This window comes from Phoenix dactylifera, chromosome 4 (assembly GCF_051530095.1).
Source record: "Phoenix dactylifera cultivar Ajwa chromosome 4, Ajwa_hap1_PhDact_Kaust_v1.1, whole genome shotgun sequence".
Taxonomy (NCBI): domain Eukaryota; kingdom Viridiplantae; phylum Streptophyta; class Magnoliopsida; order Arecales; family Arecaceae; genus Phoenix; species Phoenix dactylifera.
The window spans coordinates 38,761,200-38,779,573 of record NC_143193.1 but is presented as its reverse complement, the minus strand read 5'-3'; the positions used below and the strand labels follow the sequence as shown (position 1 = coordinate 38,779,573).

General features: G+C 49.6%; 49 non-coding genes and 1 pseudogene across 49 annotated transcripts; all 50 read left to right on the top strand.

The window, feature by feature from the left end:
- Positions 1 to 171: 171 nt before the first annotated feature.
- On the top strand, positions 172 to 290 carry LOC149766443 (5S ribosomal RNA). The gene has a single exon (XR_016412447.1). It is a non-coding gene; the product is annotated as a 5S ribosomal RNA (ribosomal RNA).
- Positions 291 to 536: 246 nt separating this feature from the next.
- On the top strand, positions 537 to 655 carry LOC149766442 (5S ribosomal RNA). The gene has a single exon (XR_016400722.1). It is a non-coding gene; the product is annotated as a 5S ribosomal RNA (ribosomal RNA).
- Positions 656 to 902: 247 nt separating this feature from the next.
- LOC149766441 (5S ribosomal RNA) lies at positions 903 to 1,021 on the top strand. Its single transcript, XR_016402001.1, has one exon. It is a non-coding gene; the product is annotated as a 5S ribosomal RNA (ribosomal RNA).
- Positions 1,022 to 1,264: 243 nt separating this feature from the next.
- LOC149766440 (5S ribosomal RNA) lies at positions 1,265 to 1,383 on the top strand. Its single transcript, XR_016405110.1, has one exon. It is a non-coding gene; the product is annotated as a 5S ribosomal RNA (ribosomal RNA).
- A 246-nt stretch (positions 1,384 to 1,629) lies between these two features.
- On the top strand, positions 1,630 to 1,748 carry LOC149766439 (5S ribosomal RNA). Its single transcript, XR_016411705.1, has one exon. It is a non-coding gene; the product is annotated as a 5S ribosomal RNA (ribosomal RNA).
- Positions 1,749 to 1,995: 247 nt separating this feature from the next.
- LOC149766438 (5S ribosomal RNA) lies at positions 1,996 to 2,114 on the top strand. The gene has a single exon (XR_016411526.1). It is a non-coding gene; the product is annotated as a 5S ribosomal RNA (ribosomal RNA).
- A 247-nt stretch (positions 2,115 to 2,361) lies between these two features.
- On the top strand, positions 2,362 to 2,479 carry LOC149766437 (5S ribosomal RNA). Its single transcript, XR_016405136.1, has one exon. It is a non-coding gene; the product is annotated as a 5S ribosomal RNA (ribosomal RNA).
- A 247-nt stretch (positions 2,480 to 2,726) lies between these two features.
- On the top strand, positions 2,727 to 2,845 carry LOC149766436 (5S ribosomal RNA). The gene has a single exon (XR_016406938.1). It is a non-coding gene; the product is annotated as a 5S ribosomal RNA (ribosomal RNA).
- A 247-nt stretch (positions 2,846 to 3,092) lies between these two features.
- LOC149766435 (5S ribosomal RNA) lies at positions 3,093 to 3,211 on the top strand. Its single transcript, XR_016412445.1, has one exon. It is a non-coding gene; the product is annotated as a 5S ribosomal RNA (ribosomal RNA).
- Positions 3,212 to 3,457: 246 nt separating this feature from the next.
- LOC149766434 (5S ribosomal RNA) lies at positions 3,458 to 3,576 on the top strand. Its single transcript, XR_016400721.1, has one exon. It is a non-coding gene; the product is annotated as a 5S ribosomal RNA (ribosomal RNA).
- Positions 3,577 to 3,822: 246 nt separating this feature from the next.
- Positions 3,823 to 3,941, top strand: LOC149766433 (5S ribosomal RNA). Its single transcript, XR_016412716.1, has one exon. It is a non-coding gene; the product is annotated as a 5S ribosomal RNA (ribosomal RNA).
- A 243-nt stretch (positions 3,942 to 4,184) lies between these two features.
- Positions 4,185 to 4,303, top strand: LOC149766432 (5S ribosomal RNA). Its single transcript, XR_016408647.1, has one exon. It is a non-coding gene; the product is annotated as a 5S ribosomal RNA (ribosomal RNA).
- Positions 4,304 to 4,549: 246 nt separating this feature from the next.
- LOC149766431 (5S ribosomal RNA) lies at positions 4,550 to 4,668 on the top strand. The gene has a single exon (XR_016411704.1). It is a non-coding gene; the product is annotated as a 5S ribosomal RNA (ribosomal RNA).
- A 247-nt stretch (positions 4,669 to 4,915) lies between these two features.
- On the top strand, positions 4,916 to 5,033 carry LOC149766430 (5S ribosomal RNA). The gene has a single exon (XR_016405000.1). It is a non-coding gene; the product is annotated as a 5S ribosomal RNA (ribosomal RNA).
- A 247-nt stretch (positions 5,034 to 5,280) lies between these two features.
- Positions 5,281 to 5,399, top strand: LOC149766429 (5S ribosomal RNA). Its single transcript, XR_016408111.1, has one exon. It is a non-coding gene; the product is annotated as a 5S ribosomal RNA (ribosomal RNA).
- A 247-nt stretch (positions 5,400 to 5,646) lies between these two features.
- LOC149766428 (5S ribosomal RNA) lies at positions 5,647 to 5,765 on the top strand. Its single transcript, XR_016411525.1, has one exon. It is a non-coding gene; the product is annotated as a 5S ribosomal RNA (ribosomal RNA).
- A 246-nt stretch (positions 5,766 to 6,011) lies between these two features.
- On the top strand, positions 6,012 to 6,130 carry LOC149766427 (5S ribosomal RNA; annotated as a pseudogene).
- A 247-nt stretch (positions 6,131 to 6,377) lies between these two features.
- On the top strand, positions 6,378 to 6,496 carry LOC149766426 (5S ribosomal RNA). Its single transcript, XR_016406937.1, has one exon. It is a non-coding gene; the product is annotated as a 5S ribosomal RNA (ribosomal RNA).
- A 247-nt stretch (positions 6,497 to 6,743) lies between these two features.
- LOC149766425 (5S ribosomal RNA) lies at positions 6,744 to 6,862 on the top strand. The gene has a single exon (XR_016412444.1). It is a non-coding gene; the product is annotated as a 5S ribosomal RNA (ribosomal RNA).
- Positions 6,863 to 7,108: 246 nt separating this feature from the next.
- Positions 7,109 to 7,227, top strand: LOC149766424 (5S ribosomal RNA). Its single transcript, XR_016400720.1, has one exon. It is a non-coding gene; the product is annotated as a 5S ribosomal RNA (ribosomal RNA).
- Positions 7,228 to 7,469: 242 nt separating this feature from the next.
- On the top strand, positions 7,470 to 7,588 carry LOC149766423 (5S ribosomal RNA). The gene has a single exon (XR_016402156.1). It is a non-coding gene; the product is annotated as a 5S ribosomal RNA (ribosomal RNA).
- A 243-nt stretch (positions 7,589 to 7,831) lies between these two features.
- Positions 7,832 to 7,950, top strand: LOC149766422 (5S ribosomal RNA). Its single transcript, XR_016401078.1, has one exon. It is a non-coding gene; the product is annotated as a 5S ribosomal RNA (ribosomal RNA).
- A 246-nt stretch (positions 7,951 to 8,196) lies between these two features.
- LOC149766421 (5S ribosomal RNA) lies at positions 8,197 to 8,314 on the top strand. The gene has a single exon (XR_016406489.1). It is a non-coding gene; the product is annotated as a 5S ribosomal RNA (ribosomal RNA).
- A 247-nt stretch (positions 8,315 to 8,561) lies between these two features.
- On the top strand, positions 8,562 to 8,679 carry LOC149766420 (5S ribosomal RNA). Its single transcript, XR_016405135.1, has one exon. It is a non-coding gene; the product is annotated as a 5S ribosomal RNA (ribosomal RNA).
- A 247-nt stretch (positions 8,680 to 8,926) lies between these two features.
- Positions 8,927 to 9,045, top strand: LOC149766419 (5S ribosomal RNA). The gene has a single exon (XR_016406935.1). It is a non-coding gene; the product is annotated as a 5S ribosomal RNA (ribosomal RNA).
- Positions 9,046 to 9,292: 247 nt separating this feature from the next.
- LOC149766418 (5S ribosomal RNA) lies at positions 9,293 to 9,411 on the top strand. The gene has a single exon (XR_016403023.1). It is a non-coding gene; the product is annotated as a 5S ribosomal RNA (ribosomal RNA).
- Positions 9,412 to 9,657: 246 nt separating this feature from the next.
- On the top strand, positions 9,658 to 9,776 carry LOC149766417 (5S ribosomal RNA). The gene has a single exon (XR_016400719.1). It is a non-coding gene; the product is annotated as a 5S ribosomal RNA (ribosomal RNA).
- Positions 9,777 to 10,018: 242 nt separating this feature from the next.
- On the top strand, positions 10,019 to 10,137 carry LOC149766416 (5S ribosomal RNA). Its single transcript, XR_016402155.1, has one exon. It is a non-coding gene; the product is annotated as a 5S ribosomal RNA (ribosomal RNA).
- A 243-nt stretch (positions 10,138 to 10,380) lies between these two features.
- On the top strand, positions 10,381 to 10,499 carry LOC149766415 (5S ribosomal RNA). Its single transcript, XR_016401077.1, has one exon. It is a non-coding gene; the product is annotated as a 5S ribosomal RNA (ribosomal RNA).
- Positions 10,500 to 10,745: 246 nt separating this feature from the next.
- LOC149766414 (5S ribosomal RNA) lies at positions 10,746 to 10,863 on the top strand. Its single transcript, XR_016406488.1, has one exon. It is a non-coding gene; the product is annotated as a 5S ribosomal RNA (ribosomal RNA).
- A 246-nt stretch (positions 10,864 to 11,109) lies between these two features.
- On the top strand, positions 11,110 to 11,227 carry LOC149766413 (5S ribosomal RNA). Its single transcript, XR_016405133.1, has one exon. It is a non-coding gene; the product is annotated as a 5S ribosomal RNA (ribosomal RNA).
- A 247-nt stretch (positions 11,228 to 11,474) lies between these two features.
- On the top strand, positions 11,475 to 11,593 carry LOC149766412 (5S ribosomal RNA). Its single transcript, XR_016406934.1, has one exon. It is a non-coding gene; the product is annotated as a 5S ribosomal RNA (ribosomal RNA).
- A 247-nt stretch (positions 11,594 to 11,840) lies between these two features.
- Positions 11,841 to 11,959, top strand: LOC149766411 (5S ribosomal RNA). Its single transcript, XR_016403022.1, has one exon. It is a non-coding gene; the product is annotated as a 5S ribosomal RNA (ribosomal RNA).
- A 246-nt stretch (positions 11,960 to 12,205) lies between these two features.
- Positions 12,206 to 12,324, top strand: LOC149766410 (5S ribosomal RNA). Its single transcript, XR_016400718.1, has one exon. It is a non-coding gene; the product is annotated as a 5S ribosomal RNA (ribosomal RNA).
- A 247-nt stretch (positions 12,325 to 12,571) lies between these two features.
- LOC149766409 (5S ribosomal RNA) lies at positions 12,572 to 12,690 on the top strand. Its single transcript, XR_016411524.1, has one exon. It is a non-coding gene; the product is annotated as a 5S ribosomal RNA (ribosomal RNA).
- A 243-nt stretch (positions 12,691 to 12,933) lies between these two features.
- LOC149766408 (5S ribosomal RNA) lies at positions 12,934 to 13,052 on the top strand. Its single transcript, XR_016405109.1, has one exon. It is a non-coding gene; the product is annotated as a 5S ribosomal RNA (ribosomal RNA).
- Positions 13,053 to 13,298: 246 nt separating this feature from the next.
- Positions 13,299 to 13,417, top strand: LOC149766407 (5S ribosomal RNA). Its single transcript, XR_016411703.1, has one exon. It is a non-coding gene; the product is annotated as a 5S ribosomal RNA (ribosomal RNA).
- A 247-nt stretch (positions 13,418 to 13,664) lies between these two features.
- LOC149766406 (5S ribosomal RNA) lies at positions 13,665 to 13,783 on the top strand. Its single transcript, XR_016411523.1, has one exon. It is a non-coding gene; the product is annotated as a 5S ribosomal RNA (ribosomal RNA).
- Positions 13,784 to 14,030: 247 nt separating this feature from the next.
- LOC149766405 (5S ribosomal RNA) lies at positions 14,031 to 14,148 on the top strand. The gene has a single exon (XR_016405132.1). It is a non-coding gene; the product is annotated as a 5S ribosomal RNA (ribosomal RNA).
- A 247-nt stretch (positions 14,149 to 14,395) lies between these two features.
- On the top strand, positions 14,396 to 14,514 carry LOC149766404 (5S ribosomal RNA). The gene has a single exon (XR_016406933.1). It is a non-coding gene; the product is annotated as a 5S ribosomal RNA (ribosomal RNA).
- Positions 14,515 to 14,761: 247 nt separating this feature from the next.
- Positions 14,762 to 14,880, top strand: LOC149766403 (5S ribosomal RNA). Its single transcript, XR_016412443.1, has one exon. It is a non-coding gene; the product is annotated as a 5S ribosomal RNA (ribosomal RNA).
- Positions 14,881 to 15,126: 246 nt separating this feature from the next.
- LOC149766402 (5S ribosomal RNA) lies at positions 15,127 to 15,245 on the top strand. Its single transcript, XR_016400717.1, has one exon. It is a non-coding gene; the product is annotated as a 5S ribosomal RNA (ribosomal RNA).
- Positions 15,246 to 15,491: 246 nt separating this feature from the next.
- On the top strand, positions 15,492 to 15,610 carry LOC149766401 (5S ribosomal RNA). The gene has a single exon (XR_016412715.1). It is a non-coding gene; the product is annotated as a 5S ribosomal RNA (ribosomal RNA).
- Positions 15,611 to 15,853: 243 nt separating this feature from the next.
- LOC149766400 (5S ribosomal RNA) lies at positions 15,854 to 15,972 on the top strand. Its single transcript, XR_016408646.1, has one exon. It is a non-coding gene; the product is annotated as a 5S ribosomal RNA (ribosomal RNA).
- Positions 15,973 to 16,218: 246 nt separating this feature from the next.
- LOC149766399 (5S ribosomal RNA) lies at positions 16,219 to 16,337 on the top strand. The gene has a single exon (XR_016411702.1). It is a non-coding gene; the product is annotated as a 5S ribosomal RNA (ribosomal RNA).
- Positions 16,338 to 16,584: 247 nt separating this feature from the next.
- Positions 16,585 to 16,703, top strand: LOC149766398 (5S ribosomal RNA). Its single transcript, XR_016412442.1, has one exon. It is a non-coding gene; the product is annotated as a 5S ribosomal RNA (ribosomal RNA).
- Positions 16,704 to 16,949: 246 nt separating this feature from the next.
- LOC149766397 (5S ribosomal RNA) lies at positions 16,950 to 17,068 on the top strand. Its single transcript, XR_016400716.1, has one exon. It is a non-coding gene; the product is annotated as a 5S ribosomal RNA (ribosomal RNA).
- Positions 17,069 to 17,314: 246 nt separating this feature from the next.
- LOC149766396 (5S ribosomal RNA) lies at positions 17,315 to 17,433 on the top strand. The gene has a single exon (XR_016412714.1). It is a non-coding gene; the product is annotated as a 5S ribosomal RNA (ribosomal RNA).
- A 243-nt stretch (positions 17,434 to 17,676) lies between these two features.
- Positions 17,677 to 17,795, top strand: LOC149766395 (5S ribosomal RNA). Its single transcript, XR_016408644.1, has one exon. It is a non-coding gene; the product is annotated as a 5S ribosomal RNA (ribosomal RNA).
- Positions 17,796 to 18,041: 246 nt separating this feature from the next.
- LOC149766394 (5S ribosomal RNA) lies at positions 18,042 to 18,160 on the top strand. Its single transcript, XR_016411701.1, has one exon. It is a non-coding gene; the product is annotated as a 5S ribosomal RNA (ribosomal RNA).
- Positions 18,161 to 18,374: the final 214 nt, after the last annotated feature.

Here is an 18,374-nt window from a genome sequence, read left to right as displayed (position 1 = left end):
GGATAATTTTTTCCCCCGAAAATAAACTGAGTCCGGAGACTGGCGGTGCCATGCCTTATAGCGGGACCAGCGCGTTGAATCCTTCGCCAGAACGGCCCCGGCGGCGCGAATGTCTCGGGCCGTCGAGGTCTGCTGCTTTGTCATAAAAGGGAGTTTCGATGGGCATGTCATGGGTGCGATCATACCAGCACTAATGCACCGGATCCCATCAGAACTCCGCAGTTAAGCGTGCTTGGGCGAGAGTAGTACTAGGATGGGTGACCCCCTGGGAAGTCCTCGTGTTGCACCCTTTTTATTTTTTGCCCGCTTTTTTATTTTTTGATAATATTTATTTTTAATTTTTCGGCTTTTGGCTTTTTCTCTTCGGATAATTTTTTCCCCCGAAAATAAACTGAGTCCGGGGACTCGCGGTGCCATGCCGCATAGCGGGACCAGCGTGTTGAATCCTACGCCAGAACGGCCCCGGCGGCGCGAATGTCTCGGGCCGTCGAGGTCCGCTGCTTTGTCATAAAAGGAAGTTTCGATGGGCATGTCATGGGTGCGATCATACCAGCACTAAGGCACCGGATCCCATCAGAACTCCGTAGTTAAGCGTGCTTGGGCGAGAGTAGTACTAGGATGGGTGACCCCCTGGGAAGTCCTCGTGTTGCACCCCTTTTATTTTTTGCCCGCTTTTTTATTTTTTGATAATATTTATTTTTAATTTTTCGGCTTTTGGCTTTTCCTCTTCGGATAATTTTTTTCCCCCGAAAATAAACTGAGTCCGGAGACTGGCGGTGCTATGCCGCATAGCGGGACCAGCGCGTTGAATCCTACGCCAGAACGGCCCCGGCGGCGCGAATGTCTCGGGCCGTCGAGGTCTGCTGCTTTGTCATAAAAGGGAGTTTCGATGGGCATGTCATGGGTGCGATCATACCAGCACTAATGCACCGGATCCCATCAGAACTCCGCTGTTAAGCGTGCTTGGGCGAGAGTAGTACTAGGATGGGTGACCCCCTGGGAAGTCCTCGTGTTGCACCCCTTTTATTTTTTGCCCGCTTTTTTATTTTTAATATTTATTTTTAATTTTTCGGCTTTTGGCTTTTCCTCTTCGGATAATTTTTTTCCCCCGAAAATAAACTGAGTCCGGAGACTAGCGGTGCCATGCCGCATAGCGGGACCAGCGTGTTGAATCCTACGCCAGAACGGCCCCGGCGGCGCGAATGTCTCGGGCCGTCGAGGTCTGCTGCTTTGTCATAAAAGGGAGTTTCGATGGGCGAGTCATGGGTGCGATCATACCAGCACTAATGCACCGGATCCCATCAGAACTCCGCAGTTAAGCGTGTTTGGGCGAGAGTAGTACTAGGATGGGTGACCCCCTGGGTAGTCCTCGTGTTGCACCCCTTTTATTTTTTGCCCGCTTTTTTATTTTTTGATAATATTTATTTTTAATTTTTCGGCTTTTGGCTTTTTCTCTTCGGATAATTTTTTTTCCCGAAAATAAACTGAGTCCGGAGACTCGCGGTGCCATGCCGCATAGCGGGACCAGCGTGTTGAATCCTACGCCAGAACGGCCTCGGCGGCGCGAATGTTTCGGGCCATCGAGGTCTGCTGCTTTGTCATAAAAGGGAGTTTCGAAGGGCATGTCATGGGTGCGATCATACCAGCACTAATGCACCGGATCCCATCAGAACTCCGCAGTTAAGCGTGCTTGGGCGAGAGTAGTACTTGGATGGGTGACCCCCTGGGAAGTCCTCGTGTTGCACCCCTTTTATTTTTTGCCCGCTTTTTTATTTTTTGATAATATTTATTTTTAATTTTTTGGCTTTTGGCTTTTCCTCTTCGGATAATTTTTTTCCTCCGAAAATAAACTGAGTCCGGAGACTGGCGGTGCCATGCCGCATAGCGGGACCAGCGCGTTGAATCCTATGCCAGAACGGCCCCGGCAGCGCGAATGTCTCGGGTCGTCGAGGTCTGCTGCTTTGTCATAAAAGGGAGTTTCGATGGGCATGTCATGGGTGCGATCATACCAGCACTAATGCACCGGATCCCATCAGAACTCCGCAGTTAAGCGTGCTTGGGCGAGAGTAGTACTAGGATGGGTGACCCCCTGGGAAGTCCTCGTGTTGCACCCCTTTTATTTTTTGCCCGCTTTTTTATTTTTTGATAATATTTATTTTTAATTTTTTGGCTTTTGGCTTTTCCTCTTCGGATAATTTTTTTCCTCCAAAAATAAACTGAGTCCGGAGACTGGCGGTGCCATGCCGCATAGCGGGACCAGCGCGTTGAATCCTACGCCAGAACGGCCCCGGCGGCGCGAATGTCTCGGGTCGTCGAGCTCTGCTGCTTTGTCATAAAAGGGAGTTTCGATGGGCATGTCATGGGTGCGATCATACCAGCACTAATGCACCGGATCCCATCAGAACTCCGCAGTTAAGCGTGCTTGGGCGAGATTAGTACTAGGATGGGTGACCACCGGGAAGTCCTCGTGTTGCACCCCTTTTATTTTTTGCCCGCTTTTTTATTTTTTGATAATATTTATTTTTAATTTTTCGGCTTTTGGTTTTTCCTCTTCGGATAATTTTTTTCCCCCGTAAATAAACTGAGTCCGGAGACTGGCGGTGCCATGCCGCATAGCGGGACCAGCGCGTTGAATCCTACGCCAGAACGGCCCCGGCGATGCGAATGTCTCAGGCCGTCGAGGTCTGTTACTTTGTCATAAAAGGGAGTTTCGAAGGGCATGTCATGGGTGCGATCATACCAGCACTAATGCATCGGATCCCATCAGAACTCCGCAGTTAAGCGGGCTTGGGCGAGAGTAGTACTAGGATGGGTGACCCCCCGGGAAGTCCTCGTGTTGCACCCCTTATATTTTTTTCCCGTTTTTTTATTTTTTGATAATATTTATTTTTAATTTTTCGGCTTTTGGCTTTTCCTCTTCGGATAATTTTTTTCCCCCGAAAATAAACTGAGTCCGGAGACTGGCGGTGCCATGCCTTATAGCGGGACCAGCGCGTTGAATCCTTCGCCAGAACGGCCCCGGCGGCGCGAATGTCTCGGGCCGTCGAGGTCTGCTGCTTTGTCATAAAAGGGAGTTTCGATGGGCATGTCATGGGTGCGATCATACCAGCACTAATGCACCGGATCCCATCAGAACTCCGCAGTTAAGCGTGCTTGGGCGAGAGTAGTACTAGGATGGGTGACCCCCTGGGAAGTCCTCGTGTTGCACCCTTTTTATTTTTTGCCCGCTTTTTTATTTTTTGATAATATTTATTTTTAATTTTTCGGCTTTTGGCTTTTTCTCTTCGGATAATTTTTTCCCCCGAAAATAAACTGAGTCCGGGGACTCGCGGTGCCATGCCGCATAGCGGGACCAGCGTGTTGAATCCTACGCCAGAACGGCCCCGGCGGCGCGAATGTCTCGGGCCGTCGAGGTCTGCTGCTTTGTCATAAAAGGAAGTTTCGATGGGCATGTCATGGGTGCGATCATACCAGCACTAAGGCACCGGATCCCATCAGAACTCCGTAGTTAAGCGTGCTTGGGCGAGAGTAGTACTAGGATGGGTGACCCCCTGGGAAGTCCTCGTGTTGCACCCCTTTTATTTTTTGCCCGCTTTTTTATTTTTTGATAATATTTATTTTTAATTTTTCGGCTTTTGGCTTTCCTCTTCGGATAATTTTTTTCCCCCGAAAATAAACTGAGTCCGGAGACTGGCGGTGCTATGCCGCATAGCGGGACCAGCGCGTTGAATCCTACGCCAGAACGGCCCCGGCGGCGCGAATGTCTCGGGCCGTCGAGGTCTGCTGCTTTGTCATAAAAGGGAGTTTCGATGGGCATGTCATGGGTGCGATCATACCAGCACTAATGCACCGGATCCCATCAGAACTCCGCAGTTAAGCGTGCTTGGGCGAGAGTAGTACTAGGATGGGTGACCCCTTGGGAAGTCCTCGTGTTGCACCCCTTTTATTTTTTGCCCGCTTTTTTATTTTTAATATTTATTTTTAATTTTTCGGCTTTTGGCTTTTCCTCTTCGGATAATTTTTTTCCCCCGAAAATAAACTGAGTCCGGAGACTGGCGGTGCCATGCCGCATAGCGGGACCAGCGCGTTGAATCCTACGCCAGAACGGCCCCGGCGGCGCGAATGTCTCGGGCCGTCGAGGTCTGCTGCTTTGTCATAAAAGGGAGTTTCGATGGGCGAGTCATGGGTGCGATCATACCAGCACTAATGCACCGGATCCCATCAGAACTCCGCAGTTAAGCGTGTTTGGGAGAGAGTAGTACTAGGATGGGTGACCCCCTGGGTAGTCCTCGTGTTGCACCCCTTTTATTTTTTGCCCGCTTTTTTATTTTTTGATAATATTTATTTTTAATTTTTCGGCTTTTGGCTTTTTCTCTTCGGATAATTTTTTTTCCCGAAAATAAACTGAGTCCGGAGACTCGCGGTGCCATGCTGCATAGCGGGACCAGCGTGTTGAATCCTACGCCAGAACGGCCTCGGCGGCGCGAATGTTTCGGGCCATCGAGGTCTGCTGCTTTGTCATAAAAGGGAGTTTCGAAGGGCATGTCATGGGTGCGATCATACCAGCACTAATGCACCGGATCCCATCAGAACTCCGCAGTTAAGCGTGCTTGGGCGAGAGTAGTACTTGGATGGGTGACCCCCTGGGAAGTCCTCGTGTTGCACCCCTTTTATTTTTTGCCCGCTTTTTTATTTTTTGATAATATTTATTTTTAATTTTTTGGCTTTTGGCTTTTCCTCTTCGGATAATTTTTTTCCTCCGAAAATAAACTGAGTCCGGAGACTGGCGGTGCCATGCCGCATAGCGGGACCAGCGCGTTGAATCCTACGCCAGAACGGCCCCAGCGGCGCGAATGTCTCGGGTCGTCGAGGTCTGCTGCTTTGTCATAAAAGGGAGTTTCGATGGGCATGTCATGGGTGCGATCATACCAGCACTAATGCACCGGATCCCATCAGAACTCCGCAGTTAAGCGTGCTTGGGCGAGATTAGTACTAGGATGGGTGACCCCCGGGAAGTCCTCGTGTTGCACCCCTTTTATTTTTTGCCCGCTTTTTTATTTTTTGATAATATTTATTTTTAATTTTTCGGCTTTTGGTTTTTCCTCTTCGGATAATTTTTTTCCCCCGAAAATAAACTGAGTCCGGAGACTGGCGGTGCCATGCCGCATAGCGGGACCAGCGCGTTGAATCCTACGCCAGAACGGCCCCGGCGATGCGAATGTCTCAGGCCGTCGAGGTCTGTTACTTTGTCATAAAAGGGAGTTTCGAAGGGCATGTCATGGGTGCGATCATACCAGCACTAATGCATCGGATCCCATCAGAACTCCGCAGTTAAGCGGGCTTGGGCGAGAGTAGTACTAGGATGGGTGACCCCCCGGGAAGTCCTCGTTTTGCACCCCTTATATTTTTTTCCCGTTTTTTTATTTTTTGATAATATTTATTTTTAATTTTTCGGCTTTTGGCTTTTCCTCTTCGGATAATTTTTTTCTCCCGAAAATAAACTGAGTCCGGAGACTGGCGGTGCCATGCCTTATAGCGGGACCAGCGCGTTGAATCCTTCGCCAGAACGGCCCCGGCGGCGCGAATGTCTCGGGCCGTCGAGGTCTGCTGCTTTGTCATAAAAGGGAGTTTCGATGGGCATGTCATGGGTGCGATCATACCAGCACTAATGCACCGGATCCCATCAGAACTCCGCAGTTAAGCGTGCTTGGGCGAGAGTAGTACTAGGATGGGTGACCCCCTGGGAAGTCCTCGTGTTGCACCCCTTTTATTTTTTGCCCGCTTTTTTATTTTTTGATAATATTTATTTTTAATTTTTCGGCTTTTGGCTTTTCCTCTTCGGATAATTTTTTTCCCCCGAAAATAAACTGAGTCCAGAGACTCGCGGTGCCATGCCGCATAGCGGAACAGCGCGTTGAATCCTACGCTAGAACGGCCCCGGCAGCGCGAATGTCTCGGGCCGTCGCGGTCTGCTGCTTTGTCATAAAAGGGAGTTTCGAAGGGCATGTCATGGGTGCGATCATACCAGCACTAATGCACCGGATCCCATCATAACTCCGCAGTTAGGCGTGCTTGGGCGAGAGAAGTACTAGGATGGGTGACCCCCTGGGAAGTCCTCGTGTTGCACCCCTTTTATTTTTTGCCCGCTTTTTTATTTTTTGATAATATTTATTTTTAATTTTTCGGCTTTTGGCTTTTTTTCTTCGGATAATTTTTTTCCCCCGAAAATAAACTGAGTCCGGAGACTGGCGGTGCCATGCCGCATAGCGGGACCAGCGCGTTGAATCCTACGCCAGAACGGCCCCGGCGATGCGAATGTCTCAGGCCGTCGAGGTCTGTTACTTTGTCATAAAAGGGAGTTTCGAAGGGCATGTCATGGGTGCGATCATACCAGCACTAATGCATCGGATCCCATCAGAACTCCGCAGTTAAGCGGGCTTGGGCGAGAGTAGTACTAGGATGGGTGACCCCCCGGGAAGTCCTCGTGTTGCACCCCTTATATTTTTTTCCCGTTTTTTTATTTTTTGATAATATTTATTTTTAATTTTTCGGCTTTTGGCTTTTCCTCTTCGGATAATTTTTTTCCCCCGAAAATAAACTGAGTCCGGAGACTGGCGGTGCCATGCCTTATAGCGGGACCAGCGCGTTGAATCCTTCGCCAGAACGGCCCCGGCGGCGCGAATGTCTCGGGCCGTCGAGGTCTGCTGCTTTGTCATAAAAGGGAGTTTCGATGGGCATGTCATGGGTGCGATCATACCAGCACTAATGCACCGGATCCCATCAGAACTCCGCAGTTAAGCGTGCTTGGGCGAGAGTAGTACTAGGATGGGTGACCCCCTGGGAAGTCCTCGTGTTGCACCCTTTTTATTTTTTGCCCGCTTTTTTATTTTTTGATAATATTTATTTTTAATTTTTCGGCTTTTGGCTTTTTCTCTTCGGATAATTTTTTCCCCCGAAAATAAACTGAGTCCGGGGACTCGCGGTGCCATGCCGCATAGCGGGACCAGCGTGTTGAATCCTACGCCAGAACGGCCCCGGCGGCGCGAATGTCTCGGGCCGTCGAGGTCTGCTGCTTTGTCATAAAAGGAAGTTTCGATGGGCATGTCATGGGTGCGATCATACCAGCACTAAGGCACCGGATCCCATCAGAACTCCGTAGTTAAGCGTGCTTGGGCGAGAGTAGTACTAGGATGGGTGACCCCCTGGGAAGTCCTCGTGTTGCACCCCTTTTATTTTTTGCCCGCTTTTTTATTTTTAATATTTATTTTTAATTTTTCGGCTTTTGGCTTTTTCTCTTCGGATAATTTTTTCCCCCAAAAATAAACTGAGTCCGGGGACTCGCGGTGCCATGCCGCATAGCGGGACCAGCGTGTTGAATCCTACGCCAGAACGGCCCCGGCGGCGCGAATGTCTCGGGCCGTCGAGGTCTGCTGCTTTGTCATAAAAGGGAGTTTCGATGGGCATGTCATGGGTGCGATCATACCAGCACTAATGCACCGGATCCCATCAGAACTCCGCAGTTAAGCGTGCTTGGGTGAGAGTAGTACTAGGATGGGTGACCCCCTGGGAAGTCCTCGTGTTGCACCCCTTTTATTTTTTGCCCGCTTTTTTATTTTTAATATTTATTTTTAATTTTTCGGCTTTTGGCTTTTCCTCTTCGGATAATTTTTTTCCCCCGAAAATAAACTGAGTCCGGAGACTGGCGGTGCCATGCCGCATAGCGGGACCAGCGCGTTGAATCCTACGCCAGAACGGCCCCGGCGGCGCGAATGTCTCGGGCCGTTGAGGTCTGCTGCTTTGTCATAAAAGGGAGTTTCGATGGGCGAGTCATGGGTGCGATCATACCAGCACTAATGCACCGGATCCCATCAGAACTCCGCAGTTAAGCGTGTTTGGGCGAGAGTAGTACTAGGATGGGTGACCCCCTGGGAAGTCCTCGTGTTGCACCCCTTTTATTTTTTGCCCGCTTTTTTATTTTTTGATAATATTTATTTTTAATTTTTCGGCTTTTGGCTTTTTCTCTTCGGATAATTTTTTTTCCCGAAAATAAACTGAGTCCGGAGACTCGCGGTGCCATGCCGCATAGCGGGACCAGCGTGTTGAATCCTACGCCAGAACGGCCTCGGCGGCGCGAATGTTTCGGGCCATCGAGGTCTGCTGCTTTGTCATAAAAGGGAGTTTCGAAGGGCATGTCATGGGTGCGATCATACCAGCACTAATGCACCGGATCCATCAGAACTCCGCAGTTAAGCGTGCTTGGGCGAGAGTAGTACTAGGATGGGTGACCCCCTGGGAAGTCCTCGTGTTGCACCCCTTTTATTTTTTGCCCGCTTTTTTATTTTTTGATAATATTTATTTTTAATTTTTTGGCTTTTGGCTTTTCCTCTTCGGATAATTTTTTTCCTCCGAAAATAAACTGAGTCCGGAGACTGGCGGTGCCATGCCGCATAGCGGGACCAGCGCGTTGAATCCTACGCCAGAACGGCCCCGGCGGCGCGAATGTCTCGGGTCGTCGAGGTCTGCTGCTTTGTCATAAAAGGGAGTTTCGATGGGCATGTCATGGGTGCGATCATACCAGCACTAATGCACCGGATCCCATCAGAACTCCGCAGTTAAGCGTGCTTGGGCGAGATTAGTACTAGGATGGGTGACCACCGGGAAGTCCTCGTGTTGCACCCCTTTTATTTTTTGCCCGCTTTTTTATTTTTTGATAATATTTATTTTTAATTTTTCGGCTTTTGGTTTTTCCTCTTCGGATAATTTTTTTCCCCCGAAAATAAACTGAGTCCGGAGACTGGCGGTGCCATGCCGCATAGCGGGACCAGCGCGTTGAATCCTACGCCAGAACGGCCCCGGCGATGCGAATGTCTCAGGCCGTCGAGGTCTGTTACTTTGTCATAAAAGGGAGTTTCGAAGGGCATGTCATGGGTGCGATCATACCAGCACTAATGCATCGGATCCCATCAGAACTCCGCAGTTAAGCGGGCTTGGGCGAGAGTAGTACTAGGATGGGTGACCCCCCGGGAAGTCCTCGTGTTGCACCCCTTATATTTTTTTCCCGTTTTTTTATTTTTTGATAATATTTATTTTTAATTTTTCGGCTTTTGGCTTTTCCTCTTCGGATAATTTTTTTCCCCCGAAAATAAACTGAGTCCGGAGACTGGCGGTGCCATGCCTTATAGCGGGACCAGCGCGTTGAATCCTTCGCCAGAACGGCCCCGGCGGCGCGAATGTCTCGGGCCGTCGAGGTCTGCTGCTTTGTCATAAAAGGGAGTTTCGATGGGCATGTCATGGGTGCGTTCATACCAGCACTAATGCACCGGATCCCATCAGAACTCCGCAGTTAAGCGTGCTTGGGCGAGAGTAGTACTAGGATGGGTGACCCCCTGGGAAGTCCTCGTGTTGCACCCTTTTTATTTTTTGCCCGCTTTTTTATTTTTTGATAATATTTATTTTTAATTTTTCGGCTTTTGGCTTTTTCTCTTCGGATAATTTTTTCCCCCGAAAATAAACTGAGTCCGGGGACTCGCGGTGCCATGCCGCATAGCGGGACCAGCGTGTTGAATCCTACGCCAGAACGGCCCCGGCGGCGCGAATGTCTCGGGCCGTCGAGGTCTGCTGCTTTGTCATAAAAGGAAGTTTCGATGGGCATGTCATGGGTGCGATCATACCAGCACTAAGGCACCGGATCCCATCAGAACTCCGTAGTTAAGCGTGCTTGGGCGAGAGTAGTACTAGGATGGGTGACCCCCTGGGAAGTCCTCGTGTTGCACCCCTTTTATTTTTTGCCCGCTTTTTTATTTTTAATATTTATTTTTAATTTTTCGGCTTTTGGCTTTTTCTCTTCGGATAATTTTTTCCCCCAAAAATAAACTGAGTCCGGGGACTCGCGGTGCCATGCCGCATAGCGGGACCAGCGTGTTGAATCCTACGCCAGAACGGCCCCGGCGGCGCGAATGTCTCGGGCCGTCGAGGTCTGCTGCTTTGTCATAAAAGGGAGTTTCGATGGGCATGTCATGGGTGCGATCATACCAGCACTAATGCACCGGATCCCATCAGAACTCCGCAGTTAAGCGTGCTTGGGTGAGAGTAGTACTAGGATGGGTGACCCCCTGGGAAGTCCTCGTGTTGCACCCCTTTTATTTTTTGCCCGCTTTTTTATTTTTAATATTTATTTTTAATTTTTCGGCTTTTGGCTTTTCCTCTTCGGATAATTTTTTTCTCCCGAAAATAAACTGAGTCCGGAGACTGGCGGTGCCATGCCGCATAGCGGGACCAGCGCGTTGAATCCTACGCCAGAACGGCCCCGGCGGCGCGAATGTCTCGGGCCGTTGAGGTCTGCTGCTTTGTCATAAAAGGGAGTTTCGATGGGCGAGTCATGGGTGCGATCATACCAGCACTAATGCACCGGATCCCATCAGAACTCCGCAGTTAAGCGTGTTTGGGCGAGAGTAGTACTAGGATGGGTGACCCCCTGGGAAGTCCTCGTGTTGCACCCCTTTTATTTTTTGCCCGCTTTTTTATTTTTTGATAATATTTATTTTTAATTTTTCGGCTTTTGGCTTTTTCTCTTCGGATAATTTTTTTTCCCGAAAATAAACTGAGTCCGGAGACTCGCGGTGCCATGCCGCATAGCGGGACCAGCGTGTTGAATCCTACGCCAGAACGGCCTCGGCGGCGCGAATGTTTCGGGCCATCGAGGTCTGCTGCTTTGTCATAAAAGGGAGTTTCGAAGGGCATGTCATGGGTGCGATCATACCAGCACTAATGCACCGGATCCATCAGAACTCCGCAGTTAAGCGTGCTTGGGCGAGAGTAGTACTAGGATGGGTGACCCCCTGGGAAGTCCTCGTGTTGCACCCCTTTTATTTTTTGCCCGCTTTTTTTTTTTTGATAATATTTATTTTTAATTTTTTGGCTTTTGGCTTTTCCTCTTCGGATAATTTTTTTCCTCCGAAAATAAACTGAGTCCGGAGACTGGCGGTGCCATGCCGCATAGCGGGACCAGCGCGTTGAATCCTACGCCAGAACGGCCCCGGCGGCGCGAATGTCTCGGGTCGTCGAGGTCTGCTGCTTTGTCATAAAAGGGAGTTTCGATGGGCATGTCATGGGTGCGATCATACCAGCACTAATGCACCGGATCCCATCAGAACTCCGCAGTTAAGCGTGCTTGGGCGAGATTAGTACTAGGATGGGTGACCACCGGGAAGTCCTCGTGTTGCACCCCTTTTATTTTTTGCCCGCTTTTTTATTTTTTGATAATATTTATTTTTAATTTTTCGGCTTTTGGTTTTTCCTCTTCGGATAATTTTTTTCCCCCGAAAATAAACTGAGTCCGGAGACTGGCGGTGCCATGCCGCATAGCGGGACCAGCGCGTTGAATCCTACGCCAGAACGGCCCCGGCGATGCGAATGTCTCAGGCCGTCGAGGTCTGTTACTTTGTCATAAAAGGGAGTTTCGAAGGGCATGTCATGGGTGCGATCATACCAGCACTAATGCATCGGATCCCATCAGAACTCCGCAGTTAAGCGGGCTTGGGCGAGAGTAGTACTAGGATGGGTGACCCCCCGGGAAGTCCTCGTGTTGCACCCCTTATATTTTTTTCCCGTTTTTTTATTTTTTGATAATATTTATTTTTAATTTTTCGGCTTTTGGCTTTTCCTCTTCGGATAATTTTTTTCCCCCGAAAATAAACTGAGTCCGGAGACTGGCGGTGCCATGCCTTATAGCGGGACCAGCGCGTTGAATCCTTCGCCAGAACGGCCCCGGCGGCGCGAATGTCTCGGGCCGTCGAGGTCTGCTGCTTTGTCATAAAAGGGAGTTTCGATGGGCATGTCATGGGTGCGTTCATACCAGCACTAATGCACCGGATCCCATCAGAACTCCGCAGTTAAGCGTGCTTGGGCGAGAGTAGTACTAGGATGGGTGACCCCCTGGGAAGTCCTCGTGTTGCACCCTTTTTATTTTTTGCCCGCTTTTTTATTTTTTGATAATATTTATTTTTAATTTTTCGGCTTTTGGCTTTTTCTCTTCGGATAATTTTTTCCCCCGAAAATAAACTGAGTCCGGGGACTCGCGGTGCCATGCCGCATAGCGGGACCAGCGTGTTGAATCCTACGCCAGAACGGCCCCGGCGGCGCGAATGTCTCGGGCCGTCGAGGTCTGCTGCTTTGTCATAAAAGGAAGTTTCGATGGGCATGTCATGGGTGCGATCATACCAGCACTAAGGCACCGGATCCCATCAGAACTCCGTAGTTAAGCGTGCTTGGGCGAGAGTAGTACTAGGATGGGTGACCCCCTGGGAAGTCCTCGTGTTGCACCCCTTTTATTTTTTGCCCGCTTTTTTATTTTTTGATAATATTTATTTTTAATTTTTCGGCTTTTGGCTTTTCCTCTTCGGATAATTTTTTTCCCCCGAAAATAAACTGAGTCCGGAGACTGGCGGTGCTATGCCGCATAGCGGGACCAGCGCGTTCAATCCTACGCCAGAACGGCCCCGGCGGCGCGAATGTCTCGGGCCGTCGAGGTCTGCTGCTTTGTCATAAAAGGGAGTTTCGATGGGCATGTCATGGGTGCGATCATACCAGCACTAATGCACCGGATCCCATCAGAACTCCGCAGTTAAGCGTGCTTGGGCGAGAGTAGTACTAGGATGGGTGACCCCCTGGGAAGTCCTCGTGTTGCACCCCTTTTATTTTTTGCCCGCTTTTTTATTTTTAATATTTATTTTTAATTTTTCGGCTTTTGGCTTTTCCTCTTCGGATAATTTTTTTCCCCCGAAAATAAACTGAGTCCGGAGACTAGCGGTGCCATGCCGCATAGCGGGACCAGCGTGTTGAATCCTACGCCAGAACGGCCCCGGCGGCGCGAATGTCTCGGGCCGTCGAGGTCTGCTGCTTTGTCATAAAAGGGAGTTTCGATGGGCGAGTCATGGGTGCGATCATACCAGCACTAATGCACCGGATCCCATCAGAACTCCGCAGTTAAGCGTGTTTGGGCGAGAGTAGTACTAGGATGGGTGACCCCCTGGGTAGTCCTCGTGTTGCACCCCTTTTATTTTTTGCCCGCTTTTTTATTTTTTGATAATATTTATTTTTAATTTTTCGGCTTTTGGCTTTTTCTCTTCGGATAATTTTTTTTCCCGAAAATAAACTGAGTCCGGAGACTCGCGGTGCCATGCCGCATAGCGGGACCAGCGTGTTGAATCCTACGCCAGAACGGCCTCGGCGGCGCGAATGTTTCGGGCCATCGAGGTCTGCTGCTTTGTCATAAAAGGGAGTTTCGAAGGGCATGTCATGGGTGCGATCATACCAGCACTAATGCACCGGATCCCATCAGAACTCCGCAGTTAAGCGTGCTTGGGCGAGAGTAGTACTTGGATGGGTGACCCCCTGGGAAGTCCTCGTGTTGCACCCCTTTTATTTTTTGCCCGCTTTTTTATTTTTTGATAATATTTATTTTTAATTTTTTGGCTTTTGGCTTTTCCTCTTCGGATAATTTTTTTCCTCCGAAAATAAACTGAGTCCGGAGACTGGCGGTGCCATGCCGCATAGCGGGACCAGCGCGTTGAATCCTACGCCAGAACGGCCCCGGCAGCGCGAATGTCTCGGGTCGTCGAGGTCTGCTGCTTTGTCATAAAAGGGAGTTTCGATGGGCATGTCATGGGTGCGATCATACCAGCACTAATGCACCGGATCCCATCAGAACTCCGCAGTTAAGCGTGCTTGGGCGAGAGTAGTACTAGGATGGGTGACCCCCTGGGAAGTCCTCGTGTTGCACCCCTTTTATTTTTTGCCCGCTTTTTTATTTTTTGATAATATTTATTTTTAATTTTTTGGCTTTTGGCTTTTCCTCTTCGGATAATTTTTTTCCTCCGAAAATAAACTGAGTCCGGAGACTGGCGGTGCCATGCCGCATAGCGGGACCAGCGCGTTGAATCCTACGCCAGAACGGCCCCGGCGGCGCGAATGTCTCGGGTCGTCGAGGTCTGCTGCTTTGTCATAAAAGGGAGTTTCGATGGGCATGTCATGGGTGCGATCATACCAGCACTAATGCACCGGATCCCATCAGAACTCCGCAGTTAAGCGTGCTTGGGCGAGATTAGTACTAGGATGGGTGACCACCGGGAAGTCCTCGTGTTGCACCCCTTTTATTTTTTGCCCGCTTTTTTATTTTTTGATAATATTTATTTTTAATTTTTCGGCTTTTGGTTTTTCCTCTTCGGATAATTTTTTTCCCCCGTAAATAAACTGAGTCCGGAGACTGGCGGTGCCATGCCGCATAGCGGGACCAGCGCGTTGAATCCTACGCCAGAACGGCCCCGGCGATGCGAATGTCTCAGGCCGTCGAGGTCTGTTACTTTGTCATAAAAGGGAGTTTCGAAGGGCATGTCATGGGTGCGATCATACCAGCACTAATGCATCGGATCCCATCAGAACTCCGCAGTTAAGCGGGCTTGGGCGAGAGTAGTACTAGGATGGGTGACCCCCCGGGAAGTCCTCGTGTTGCACCCCTTATATTTTTTTCCCGTTTTTTTATTTTTTGATAATATTTATTTTTAATTTTTCGGCTTTTGGCTTTTCCTCTTCGGATAATTTTTTTCCCCCGAAAATAAACTGAGTCCGGAGACTGGCGGTGCCATGCCTTATAGCGGGACCAGCGCGTTGAATCCTTCGCCAGAACGGCCCCGGCGGCGCGAATGTCTCGGGCCGTCGAGGTCTGCTGCTTTGTCATAAAAGGGAGTTTCGATGGGCATGTCATGGGTGCGATCATACCAGCACTAATGCACCGGATCCCATCAGAACTCCGCAGTTAAGCGTGCTTGGGCGAGAGTAGTACTAGGATGGGTGACCCCCTGGGAAGTCCTCGTGTTGCACCCTTTTTATTTTTTGCCCGCTTTTTTATTTTTTGATAATATTTATTTTTAATTTTTCGGCTTTTGGCTTTTTCTCTTCGGATAATTTTTTCCCCCGAAAATAAACTGAGTCCGGGGACTCGCGGTGCCATGCCGCATAGCGGGACCAGCGTGTTGAATCCTACGCCAGAACGGCCCCGGCGACGCGAATGTCTCGGGCCGTCGAGGTCTGCTGCTTTGTCATAAAAGGAAGTTTCGATGGGCATGTCATGGGTGCGATCATACCAGCACTAAGGCACCGGATCCCATCAGAACTCCGTAGTTAAGCGTGCTTGGGCGAGAGTAGTACTAGGATGGGTGACCCCCTGGGAAGTCCTCGTGTTGCACCCCTTTTATTTTTTGCCCGCTTTTTTATTTTTTGATAATATTTATTTTTAATTTTTCGGCTTTTGGCTTTCCTCTTCGGATAATTTTTTTCCCCCGAAAATAAACTGAGTCCGGAGACTGGCGGTGCTATGCCGCATAGCGGGACCAGCGCGTTGAATCCTACGCCAGAACGGCCCCGGCGGCGCGAATGTCTCGGGCCGTCGAGGTCTGCTGCTTTGTCATAAAAGGGAGTTTCGATGGGCATGTCATGGGTGCGATCATACCAGCACTAATGCACCGGATCCCATCAGAACTCCGCAGTTAAGCGTGCTTGGGCGAGAGTAGTACTAGGATGGGTGACCCCTTGGGAAGTCCTCGTGTTGCACCCCTTTTATTTTTTGCCCGCTTTTTTATTTTTAATATTTATTTTTAATTTTTCGGCTTTTGGCTTTTCCTCTTCGGATAATTTTTTTCCCCCGAAAATAAACTGAGTCCGGAGACTGGCGGTGCCATGCCGCATAGCGGGACCAGCGCGTTGAATCCTACGCCAGAACGGCCCCGGCGGCGCGAATGTCTCGGGCCGTCGAGGTCTGCTGCTTTGTCATAAAAGGGAGTTTCGATGGGCGAGTCATGGGTGCGATCATACCAGCACTAATGCACCGGATCCCATCAGAACTCCGCAGTTAAGCGTGTTTGGGAGAGAGTAGTACTAGGATGGGTGACCCCCTGGGTAGTCCTCGTGTTGCACCCCTTTTATTTTTTGCCCGCTTTTTTATTTTTTGATAATATTTATTTTTAATTTTTCGGCTTTTGGCTTTTTCTCTTCGGATAATTTTTTTTTCCGAAAATAAACTGAGTCCGGAGACTCGCGGTGCCATGCCGCATAGCGGGACCAGCGTGTTGAATCCTACGCCAGAACGGCCTCGGCGGCGCGAATGTTTCGGGCCATCGAGGTCTGCTGCTTTGTCATAAAAGGGAGTTTCGAAGGGCATGTCATGGGTGCGATCATACCAGCACTAATGCACCGGATCCCATCAGAACTCCGCAGTTAAGCGTGCTTGGGCGAGAGTAGTACTTGGATGGGTGACCCCCTGGGAAGTCCTCGTGTTGCACCCCTTTTATTTTTTGCCCGCTTTTTTATTTTTTGATAATATTTATTTTTAATTTTTTGGCTTTTGGCTTTTCCTCTTCGGATAATTTTTTTCCTCCGAAAATAAACTGAGTCCGGAGACTGGCGGTGCCATGCCGCATAGCGGGACCAGCGCGTTGAATCCTACGCCAGAACGGCCCCAGCGGCGAGAATGTCTCGGGTCGTCGAGGTCTGCTGCTTTGTCATAAAAGGGAGTTTCGATGGGCATGTCATGGGTGCGATCATACCAGCACTAATGCACCGGATCCCATCAGAACTCCGCAGTTAAGCGTGCTTGGGCGAGAGTAGTACTAGGATGGGTGACCCCCTGGGAAGTCCTCGTGTTGCACCCTTTTTATTTTTTGCCCGCTTTTTTATTTTTTGATAATATTTATTTTTAATTTTTCGGCTTTTGGCTTTTTCTCTTCGGATAATTTTTTCCCCCGAAAATAAACTGAGTCCGGGGACTCGCGGTGCCATGCCGCATAGCGGGACCAGCGTGTTGAATCCTACGCCAGAACGGCCCCGGCGACGCGAATGTCTCGGGCCGTCGAGGTCTGCTGCTTTGTCATAAAAGGAAGTTTCGATGGGCATGTCATGGGTGCGATCATACCAGCACTAAGGCACCGGATCCCATCAGAACTCCGTAGTTAAGCGTGCTTGGGCGAGAGTAGTACTAGGATGGGTGACCCCCTGGGAAGTCCTCGTGTTGCACCCCTTTTATTTTTTGCCCGCTTTTTTATTTTTTGATAATATTTATTTTTAATTTTTCGGCTTTTGGCTTTCCTCTTCGGATAATTTTTTTCCCCCGAAAATAAACTGAGTCCGGAGACTGGCGGTGCTATGCCGCATAGCGGGACCAGCGCGTTGAATCCTACGCCAGAACGGCCCCGGCGGCGCGAATGTCTCGGGCCGTCGAGGTCTGCTGCTTTGTCATAAAAGGGAGTTTCGATGGGCATGTCATGGGTGCGATCATACCAGCACTAATGCACCGGATCCCATCAGAACTCCGCAGTTAAGCGTGCTTGGGCGAGAGTAGTACTAGGATGGGTGACCCCTTGGGAAGTCCTCGTGTTGCACCCCTTTTATTTTTTGCCCGCTTTTTTATTTTTAATATTTATTTTTAATTTTTCGGCTTTTGGCTTTTCCTCTTCGGATAATTTTTTTCCCCCGAAAATAAACTGAGTCCGGAGACTGGCGGTGCCATGCCGCATAGCGGGACCAGCGCGTTGAATCCTACGCCAGAACGGCCCCGGCGGCGCGAATGTCTCGGGCCGTCGAGGTCTGCTGCTTTGTCATAAAAGGGAGTTTCGATGGGCGAGTCATGGGTGCGATCATACCAGCACTAATGCACCGGATCCCATCAGAACTCCGCAGTTAAGCGTGTTTGGGAGAGAGTAGTACTAGGATGGGTGACCCCCTGGGTAGTCCTCGTGTTGCACCCCTTTTATTTTTTGCCCGCTTTTTTATTTTTTGATAATATTTATTTTTAATTTTTCGGCTTTTGGCTTTTTCTCTTCGGATAATTTTTTTTCCCGAAAATAAACTGAGTCCGGAGACTCGCGGTGCCATGCCGCATAGCGGGACCAGCGTGTTGAATCCTACGCCAGAACGGCCTCGGCGGCGCGAATGTTTCGGGCCATCGAGGTCTGCTGCTTTGTCATAAAAGGGAGTTTCGAAGGGCATGTCATGGGTGCGATCATACCAGCACTAATGCACCGGATCCCATCAGAACTCCGCAGTTAAGCGTGCTTGGGCGAGAGTAGTACTTGGATGGGTGACCCCCTGGGAAGTCCTCGTGTTGCACCCCTTTTATTTTTTGCCCGCTTTTTTATTTTTTGATAATATTTATTTTTAATTTTTTGGCTTTTGGCTTTTCCTCTTCGGATAATTTTTTTCCTCCGAAAATAAACTGAGTCCGGAGACTGGCGGTGCCATGCCGCATAGCGGGACCAGCGCGTTGAATCCTACGCCAGAACGGCCCCAGCGGCGCGAATGTCTCGGGTCGTCGAGGTCTGCTGCTT